We start from the raw sequence: 7,852 nt of genomic DNA on the forward strand, positions 1-7,852 counted from the left end.
ACCCCCTCCCTTCTTGCATCCCAGCAAGGGAAAAGGAGATAGTCAGAGAGTCTTTTTACATCTTGTTTATTTCTGACTTTACAGCACTACAGAAAACATGTCCGATCAGTTCAGACTTCTTCTAGCAAGTGACCCAAACTTCCTTTACATACGCAACAGGAAGGTTTCATATTACACTCTTCACAAAGCTCTGAGAAGCCCGTGAACTTCCGGGAACATTCTTTCCCACAGCTAGTCACATCATGTGATGTAAGCAAGCTATCAGTTTGCAGCTGCGTTGCTCTCATATTCTGACAGTAAGCACTAACCTGCTTAGCAGACATGCCAACAATCCTACTGTTAAGGATTGGAAAACTCTGAAGCGCATAGCCCGCTATTTGAAGGGGACTTTGCACTACAGACTGAGGTTAACCAGTCAGAAGACTGGAGGTCTTGAAATCTTTGCAGATGCTAGTTTTGGAATTGACACCATGGATGGTACCAGCACTTCTGGAGTATGCTACATGTACAACCATTGCCTGTTTGACTGGTTGTGCAAAAAGCAGACGACAGTAAGCCTAAGTTCCTGTGAAGCAGAACTCAATGCCCTGTCATTTTCACTCATGGATTGTGAATGGTTGATGCAACTGTTTCAGGACATCAGAGTTTCTATGAAATGTCCTATACAGGTGTACAGGTGTATCAAGAGAATAAATCCTGTTTGGCTTTGCTGAACTCAGAGAGTTGCAAGCAAAGAACCAAATACTTGCAGATTAAGTTACATCGTGCAAGAGAGTGTATTCAGAAATGATTCATTCAGGTGTCCTACATGCCAGGAAATGAAATTCCTGCTGATCTTTTGTCTAAGGTTGTTAACAGAGAACAACTTTTTTTTTTTTTTTAATATTTATTCCAATTTTAAGATTACAGAAAAAGAAAAAAGTAAAAAAGAAGAAAAACATATCACATACATCCTACAAATCACATACATCCTACCAGAAAAACACACAATACAAAGAAAAATACAAAAGACAAAAAATCACAATAAAAAAGTAACAAAAAAATCAAATTAAACCATTAGAACCGTTTTCCCATTTGCTTATTTCCGTGACTTCCTCTCACTTCTCTGCTTTGTATTCTAATTTGAATCGTATCTCCAACAAATCCTTCTAACCTTCTTTTCATTTACTTATTTTAACATTCAAAAATATTTAATTCTCCTCTATCTTTTTTTTTTTTTTTTTTTTTTGACACTTCATATTTACTTATTCCATTATACTCTGTCTGCCAATACGGTCTAATATTCTTCTCCGACCTTTTCTAACATTCTTTTATATTACAATATTTCTGAAGATATGTTTTAAATTTTTTCCAATCTTCTTCCATCGACCCTTCTTCTTGATCTCGAATTCTGCCGGTCATCTCAGCCAGTTCCATATAGTCTATCACTTTTCTCTGCCATTCTTCTCGGGTAGGCAATTCTTGTGTCTTCCAGTATTTCCCAATAAGTATTCTTGCCGCTGCTGTCGCATACATAAAGAAGTTCCTGTCTTCCCTTCGCACCAATTGGCCGACCATGCCCAAGAGGAAGGCCTCTGGTTTCTTCAAGAAAGTATATTTCAATACCTTTTTTAGTTCATTATATATCATTTCCCAGAAGGCCTTGATCTTTGGGCACGTCCACCAAAGGTGAAAGAAAGTACCTTCATTTTCTTTACATTTCCAACATTTATTATCAGGCAGATGATAAATTTTTGCTAGCTTGACTGGGGTTAAGTACCACCTGTAAATCATTTTCATTATATTTTCTCTTAAGGCGTTACAGGCCGTAAATCTCATACCTGTGGTCCATAACTGTTCCCAGTCAACAAACATAATATTATGCCCAACATCTTGCGCCCATTTAATCATAGCAGATTTAACCATTTCATCCTGTGTATTCCATTTCAACAGCAGATTATACATTCTTGACAGATTTTTAGTTTTAGGTTCTAACAGTTCCGTTTCCAGTTTAGATTTTTCCTCCTGGAAGCCAATCTTTTTATCTAAGTTAAAAACCTCCCTTATTTGATAATAATGCAGCCAATCTCGAACTTTAGTTTTTAATTTGTCAAAGCTCTGCAATTTTAATTTATCTCCAACTTGTTCTAAAATTTCACAATATTTTGGCCAGTTTGTCTCCATATTTGTTTTTTTCAAAGCCTTAGCCTCCATTGGTGACAGCCACCTTGGTGTTTTACTTTCCAACAAATCCTTATATCTCACCCAAACATTGAATAATGCTTTCCTGACAATATGATTCTTGAAGGCCTTATGCGCTTTAACTTTGTCATACCATAAATATGCATGCCACCCAAACACATTATCGAAACCTTCTAAATCTAAAATGTCCACATTTTCAAGAAGTAGCCAATCTTTCAGCCAACAAAAAGCGGCTGATTCATAGTAAAGTTTAAGATCTGGCAGGGCAAATCCCCCTCTTTCCTTTGCGTCTGTATCTTAAATTTTATTCTAGGCTTTTTGCCCTGCCAGATAAATTTGGAAATATCTCTTTGCCACCTCTTGAAACAGTCCATTTTCTCCACAATTTGTAATGTTTGGAACAAAAACAACATTCTAGGCAATACATTCATCTTTATCGCTGCAATTCGGCCCAACAATGATAACTTCAATTTTGACCATATTTCTAAATCCTTCTTCACCTCTGACCAACATTTTTCATAATTATCTTTAAACAGATTCACATTTTTGGCAGTCATATTTACCCCTAGATCAAATCAAATCAAATCCGTTTATTGTGAGGACCATGCCTGTACACAAACATCAACACAACAATAGTTAAAAAATATTAAAATTCATTACATACTACGCCAACAAAACCTTCATCCCACAAAATAGAAAGAGAGGGAAAACAAGCAATGAGTTAAACAGACGATGAAGGGGTCTTTACATTGTCATCCATAAATCTTTCCCTGGCTTTCATGGCCTTCATCACAAAAACCGCTACCACATGGGTAATACGTGGGTTTGCATCAACTAACAAAAATTTTACTCTATCTTCAGGATTGGTTATAGAGTTGGGTATAATTTGCAGCAATGCGTCTCTAAAGCCCGAGTAGATGGGGCAATAGAGGAGGTAATGTGTAAGATCCTCTTTAATTTTCATAAGGCAAGGGCATAAACGATGTTCTACTGGGGTTTTTGTGAATCTACCGGTCAGATATGCAGTTGGCAGTGTTTGAAACCGTGCCATAGTAAAAGCTCTCCGAAGGGTGGGATCAGTGATCTCCACCAAGTAGTTGGCACAGATTTTGACTGCTTTTACTCGGGGAAACCAGTAGGAAAACCCAGAGTTTTTTATCTTTGTGGAGTCCAAAAAGGCGTCTTTTTCAAAGATCCATTCCCGAACTTTATCAGGGCTCCACAATTTGAGGGTATTAAACTCAGGTAGGTTGTATCTGGATAGGATATCTAGTAGGTTTTTATGCCAAGTAGTATTATTTTGTAATGATACAAAGGCTTGTTTAGCCAATAAGGTGTTCGGGGCATCTGTGAGGTTGGTGAAAAAACGCAGGAATCTTAAGTGGGCCCTGGCAGACACAGAAGGTAATCCTACTTCCACTCTTAGGAGAGCTGCCGGAGTACTCTGAGGGAGGCCTAGAATTCTTCTGAGGTAAAAATTTTGGAAGATTTCAAGCCGTTCTAACAGCTTCTGATTCCATCCCCAGAGTTCTACTCCATATAGCATCTGGGGAATCACTTTTCCAACAAAAGCTTTTAGTGCCAGGATCACCAGTTGCCCTCCCCTCGAATAAAAAAAGCTGAGCAGAGCACCGATTGTCCTACGTGTTAGAAGGGCTACAGTCTTGAAGTGGGCAAGCCAGCTAGATGTAGCTTGGAAAGTGATACCAAGATATTTAAAAAAAAGACACTGTTCAATTTTGTGTTCATCTAAAGACCATCTAAATGTGTGGCGAGCTCTAGTAAATACCACAATTTTTGTTTTGTCATAATTTATCTTTAGAGAGTTTTGGGAACAATAAGCTGCGAGCCCCTCCAGCATGCTATGTAGGCCCCTTCGAGTAAGTGCCATGACAGCCATGTCATCAGCATATAGTAATATATTCAGGTGTTTGCCTTCCAGGGCAGGAGCTGATGACTTATACTTTGCCATATGTTGAACAATGTCATTTATATAGAAATTAAAGAGGAACGGCGCTAACAAACAGCCCTGTTTAACCCCTTTCCCCAGTGGCAGTGGGTCAGTATAGTTGCCTGACATCCCAGTTCTGATTTTAACTGTGGTGTCTGAATGTAACTCTCTAAGTATTTTGAGAAGTCGTCTATCAATATCTGTTTCATATAGTTTTTGCCATAATTTGTCCCTACAGATTGAATCAAAAGCGGATGTGAGATCTACAAAAGCCACAAAAAGTTTGCTCTTATGTACCTTTGTATACTTATCTATCATTGTCTGTAGTACCAAACAATGGCCTGTTGTACTATGGCCCTTTCTAAACCCTGCCTGTTCCGGATTAAGCAGGTTAGAGTGGTCAGCCCAGTCAACCAGTTTATTTAGCAGGTAGCGAGTATAAAGTTTATACACAATGTCCAGGAGACTTATGGGGCGATAGTTTGAGGGGTCTTGGGGGTCTCCCTTCTTATAGATGGGGGCTACCAGGCTCAGTTTCCAGTTTTCTGGGATTTTGCATATATCATTTATTACCGTAAAAAGTTGGGCCAAAATAGCAGCCCACCACTGGGCATTTAGTTTAAACACCTCAGGAGGAATCATATCCTCACCGGGAGCTTTGCCATTCTTGAGTGTTTTAATTAGCTGTAAACATTCTGATTCGGTAACAGGATCCCAGCCCGTTAATAGATCGTTTTTAAGAGGAGGGAACTGGCTCGGTTTAGCAATGTTTGGAGCTGTATATAGCCGGGAAAAATGTTGGTACCATAAGTTAGATGAAATACTGTTGGTTACAATTTTCCCTTTGGGTGAAACTCCCTGAGCAATTATTTCCCAGAAATTTTTGTCGTCCCGCAATTTGATCGCTTTGTCAAGTGCCTCCCATTGTTCCTTTCTGTAGAGGGATTTCTTAAATTTTAGAGTATTTTTATAATGAGAACGCCACCTGTGCAGGTTTTCCAATGAGGACAGGGTCCCTTCCTGTTTTACCTTATTTTGTAATTTCCTAAGCAAAGATCTTAGATTCCTACAGTCTTTGTCGAACCAGGCCCTCAAGTTGTTTTGTTTTTTGGGAGGGTTGGAATTTGTGAGTAGTGGGAAGAGCGACTCTGAGACCTGCTGAAATGTTGAAAAGGGGTCAGAAATAGATGAGATACACTGGTCTCTCAAGGCCAGTAAGTCTGATGAATGCAGGTGTAGTTTGATTTTAGATTCCAGGTCGCTGTTCCATTTACGCCTACGAAGGGCCAGAGTTGGAGGTGGGTCTGCACAGTGATTGCGGTATTGCGGATCCTCCAAACCACGGGGAATTAGTGAAATTGATATAGGAAGATGATCACTCTCAATTCTATTGAAAGTCCTGAAGCCCTGTGACCTCTCCAAGAGTTTTGGGGAGACCAGGATATAATCAATAACGCTCGCACCTCTAGGTCCAAGAAAAGAAAAGAAACCCCCTGACCTGTCCATATGGGTACCATGCAAATTATACAAATTATGTTTGAAGGCAGTCTCCATTAATGTAATGCCTGCCTTATTCAAGACCTTATCGTCAGAGGACCAGAGAATAAACCAATCTGCCTCTGGCAGGAACTGAGATTTAGAGCAGTACGTATTAATGTCATTTCCTATCCTGGCGTTGAAATCACCTGCCAGCAGGATATCCATGTCAGGGAGTTCTAGTTCAGCCTTCTCCAAACATAGCTCTAAATCTTCCCAGATTTGTGACGACTGGGGAGGGGTGCCTATGGGAGGGATATATATATTAAAGCAAAGGAAATCTCCTCCTTCACTGCTAGAAATAAGTAAGATTTGTAAATTGTTACTCTTCACCCACTGCTGTTGCCGGGCCTTGCACTTTAGCTTGGTAGAAACAAAAGTGACTAAACCACCACTAGGTCGGCCTCGGGAATTTGGTTTTATCGCAGGGGTAGCAAAGGCTTCGTATCCCTGTAAAGAGGGGACATGGAGATCTAGACACCATGTCTCCTGTAGACATAAAATCTGAAATTTTGTAAGGAAATCCAGAAGGTCGACGTCACCCTGCTTAGATAGCCATCCCGCCACATTCCAGGATAGAATGTGGAAATAGGGTGATGGTGGAAATAGTGGCAGTCAGTCTCTTTTCCGGTGGTTTGAGGCTCCTGAGCTGGGCTCCTCCTCTATCTGCCCTGCTTGGTGGTTCCAGGTTTGAGGTCGCTGGTCCCTAGATAGGTGTGATAGCTTTAACTGAGGGGCCAATAGGTTGATTTGGCCCAGAGGATCTTCGATGACACCGTTACAAATATCATGTTGTTCAGCTGATGTATCATGATGTTCAGCTGGTTTTCGCAGAGCAAGGGTTTTGCCGACCCGTATAGGCTGTACAGGTAGCGGGTCGACAGCTGCATCTTGCGTCGGTACTGCTAGCGGGTCAAAATTTGACAAAAGCTGTGGATCTTGATTGCGTATTGGGCTTAGAATAATGGAAGCCTCCAATTCCGGCATCGAGGCATATGAGGACGAGAGCATTTCAGACTGGTCTTGCTTGGGTAGTCCAATGCCAGGCTCGTTGCACGTAGAGACCAGGGTACCAAGCGGGGGGTGTAGGAAATCAATTAAGTCATTTGCGGGCAGGCTTGCCACTCCCTGTGGGGTAATAGATCCCGGCTCCATTCCCCCGTCTATTTGTTCTTTATGGCACACAGGCCCAGCATCAACACAGACAGCACCTATCCTGGTGCATAGCGGTGTACGGGTCAGATTGGTGAATACCCTTGTAAAATAGATGTACCATTTTCTTGTACGGTTTCTTAATTTTAGAATCTTTGCAACGAAATGGGCAGATCTAAAGTTAATAACCATACGTCTCATATAAGGTCCAGAAGGCAGCCATGAGATGTCCACAATATCTACGGGGCGTAATGTCTGCCCCAGCAGTTGGGTCAGGGAATTTGTGACCGAATGTTTATCCGCCCATTTGTTATAATTCAAGGGGTGGTTTCCCACCAGTACTGCAAGTTTGCTGTTCTGGAGTTGCAGACTTGAGTTTTGTACTTGGTTGGGCAGGCATCTTACTTGTTTTTGTGCAAGGTTGGCCTGCACACTTGGGCAGGGGTGAGCGGAGTTTGCAATATTGTTAAGCTGAGGAAGTGAGGGGGGGGCAACTGAACAAGCCAAAGACTTTTTCAAGCTTCTTTTCGATCCCATCCAGCCTTTTATATAAGTTGGTGATGGTATGTGTTATCAACTCAGTCTGGCAGATTAGCAGTTCCAGTGCCTCTCGGTCCTTGTTTAACTGGGCTGGTGACTGGGATAATTCAGGTGAAGTTTTTTGCAGGGACTCAAGAGTCTGTTCCATCTGTTCCTTCATACACAGGCTCGAGGCTAGTTGTGGGCCATCCACAATGCCGGCAGGCTCCTCATGAGTAGTACTGGGAGCAAGGACCTCATAGCTGTTTGCTATGGGGAAGTTTCTACAGATCTCATTTAGGTCATTGTCAGGCAAGAAATCCCTGATATTTGTCTGTTTTTTGGCAGTGCTCGTAGCTTCATTGGAATGCTGCCTGCGGCGTTTCTTCCCTCTCATGTCGGCAAGAAAATAGGGAGAAAATTTCTCAAAATAGCAGGGTCAGGGCAGGTTGTGCTGTTAATGAGCCCTACTCCCTTTAACAGTCTTTATCTGCCGCGTTTTCTTGCAGATTT

The sequence above is a fragment of the Podarcis pityusensis genome (genome assembly GCF_964106645.2).
Source record: "Podarcis pityusensis genome assembly, chromosome: W".
NCBI lineage: Eukaryota > Metazoa > Chordata > Lepidosauria > Squamata > Lacertidae > Podarcis > Podarcis pityusensis.